This window comes from Myotis davidii, unplaced genomic scaffold (genome assembly GCF_000327345.1).
Source record: "Myotis davidii unplaced genomic scaffold, ASM32734v1 scaffold827, whole genome shotgun sequence".
Taxonomy (NCBI): domain Eukaryota; kingdom Metazoa; phylum Chordata; class Mammalia; order Chiroptera; family Vespertilionidae; genus Myotis; species Myotis davidii.
The window spans coordinates 1-2,808 of record NW_006297815.1 but is presented as its reverse complement, the minus strand read 5'-3'; positions in this window follow the sequence as shown (position 1 = coordinate 2,808).

Sequence of the window (2,808 nt, the reverse complement as noted above, 5' to 3'; positions counted from 1 at the left end):
ACCACTTACCAGTTGGGTGACCTTAAACAAGTTTCTTAACCGGCTCAGCCTTCCTTTTCTCACCGGGAGAATGTTGATACTAATTATAGAGTAGTCATAGGAAACAAATATCCCCAAATCCATCCATATAGAACATATCATCACATGAGTGTGAGTTGCATTGTTCACCCTATTGTCATCACCCAGGGTGAGGGAGGGGACAGCTGGAATTCTCAACGCTGGTGAGGTTTGCAGACGGGACCTCAGGGGTGGTGGAGGGAGACCCACACTAATCATACTAAGCGCGGCCCAGAGACAAGCCACTGAGCCACCACAGCCCCCAGCCAATGCCCACAGCGGAGGAGGCATGTTTCCCTGTTCTGGTTACAAAGTACTTTGTTGGAGCCCATCCAGGGGTTCTCCGCCTCACAGGACTCAGGGTCTGCCGCCAACCAAGCTTCTTGCCTTGTCAACCTCTTCCTTCATGGTGAACCCGTGAGCCCTCACCCTGCCAGATCCCTCACTCCAGACTTCCCAGTGCAAGGTCCTCTGCAGACCTCGAAGGTGTTCTTGCCCTGTTTCCCTTAGAAGTTACCCACCTCACGGATCTCCACATTCTTGCTGCACAGAAACCCAGGCCCGGAGGAAGGCTGCCAGCAGAGCGCTGTCTTTGGTTGTGTCCACAGACTCTGCGATGTAGGAAACCCCACATCTTGCACAAGGATTCCACGAGAGCAGCGAAATAGCCTGTGATTAAGCCGAGATGTCAGAATCAATATGCGAAGGGTGTGATTAAAAGGCAAGCATGCCTGGCATCAGAACATCACTCTTAATTGAGCCTGTGCCCACATTTTTACATGTGACAAGGAAACTAATGACAGTGTGATAAACCTTCAAGAAAAATTAATCACCGCTGCTGCTCGCTCCTCCCTCCCCTGCCCACCCCTAGAGGGGTCCTGGAGGTGCCCATTACACATGGGGCTGCAGAGTTCACAACAGCCCAGCCCCTCCCTGGCTCCGAGTGAGTTGTTTTCTGGCCCAACTGCACACAGCAGCCCCATGAAGAGAAGCTAATGTGTCATCCAAAGAGCTGAAGGGGGTGTTCTCTGCACACGGGGCAACAGCAGGAAATAGACGGGTGGGGTCAGTGCAGGGTTGGGTGGGAGAAAGGCTGAGTGTGGGGATTCAGCAGAGCTGGGTGCGGTGCCCTGGCCGTGGTGGCTGGGCTGAAGTGACATATGTACAGGCTGAGATGTCACCAGGAGCTTCAGGGTCCTCAGGATTCAGGGCAGAGGCTCCAAGAGAGGAGTGGATGGGAAAGGGGAAGAAACAGAGATGGAAATTCATCAGCCCCGCCCCTCCCATCCCCGCTCTGCCCAGGACGCCTGTGGTGCTTCGTGCAGCAGCTGGACATCTGTCCCGGGAGCCGGCCTGGCTGGCACTGCTGCACAGACACCAGGCACCAGGGGCAGAGGCACAGCAGGAGGCAGGGCACGGGGAGGGCAGTGAGCAGGGAACACCAGGGGCTGCGAGCACCTGTCTGCAGTGACAACGGGAGAGAAAGTGACAGAGACCAGCAGGTCCGTGGGCAGTGGGCCCCTCCCAGGAGGTCTCCATAGGCAGTGGATCTGGGGGAAGAGAACCCAACAGGATGGCTCTAGGCAGCCACTTCACAGCTGCCCCGGGACCCCATGGCCCAGCCCCTGGCACCAGGTCTCCCGGCCTCTTCTCTCCAGTTTTTGTGGCTTGTCTCCATCCGTGTTCCCAGCCCCAGGACTGAAAGCCTGTGTGCTACCATCCAACATCCTTCAGTTGTGTCCCCGACACCTGGCCCTGCCTCATGTCCCCCACAACTGGCCCTGCCTCAGGCCCGGGCACAGCCTCCATGATGCCTTCTGGGATAGGAAGGGCCCAGGACACCACCGGTGCCCCTCCAGAGGGCACAGAAGAAATGGCGCTTGAATCACTCCCATCACCCTGACACCATGGCTCCTGGCAATGCAAGGAGGGGACTTGAGCATTTTTCATAAGGACGAGAAGCAGAGGGGAAGGCACCCGGCTGATCAGGGCGGCCATGCTTTCCGAATCTACTCCCACCTGCAGGTGAGCAACCTGCCCTAGATGTGCCCAGGCGGCTGAAAACCAGCAGAAGATCGATGCCATGAACTTGCAGAGTCCTGCCCGGATTTCGGTTTTAAGAAGTAATTTGCCGGATTGAGCAGTTGCCAGACGTCCTGGCTGATTGACGTTTTCTCTTAGCGGCGGGGGGGGGGTTGCAGGGGGAGGACAATGTCCTGAACCTGCTGCTGACCTGGCCCGGTGGGGTCTGGGGGCTTTGCATGGGGGGAGGGGGCACACTAGATGCAAATACTACAGACCTAGGGGTCGGGGGGGGGTTCATGCAGGGGCAAAGGTCAGGGAGGGAGGGGTCTGGCCTTCAGGATGAGCCCTGTCTCCAGCCAGTGGGTGCCACGGCAGCCCCAGGAAAATGGATGCCACTCTCCACTCCAAGATGGATGTCACTTTCCACTCTCGAATATCTTTTTTTTAAATATTTATTTTATTGATTTTTTTACAGAGAGGAAGGGAGAGAGAGATACATCGATGAGAGAGAAACATCGATCAGCTGCCTCCTGCACATCTCCTACTGGGGATGTGCCCGCAACCCTGGTACATGCCCTTGACCGGAATCGAACCTGGGACCTTTCAGTCCGCAGGCCGAGGCTCTATCCACTGAGCCAAACTGGTTTCAGCCACTCTCGTATATCTTGTCCCTAGATGTTAACCCCTCATTTCCCCAGTGATTTCAGGGCTGCACGGGGGATGTAA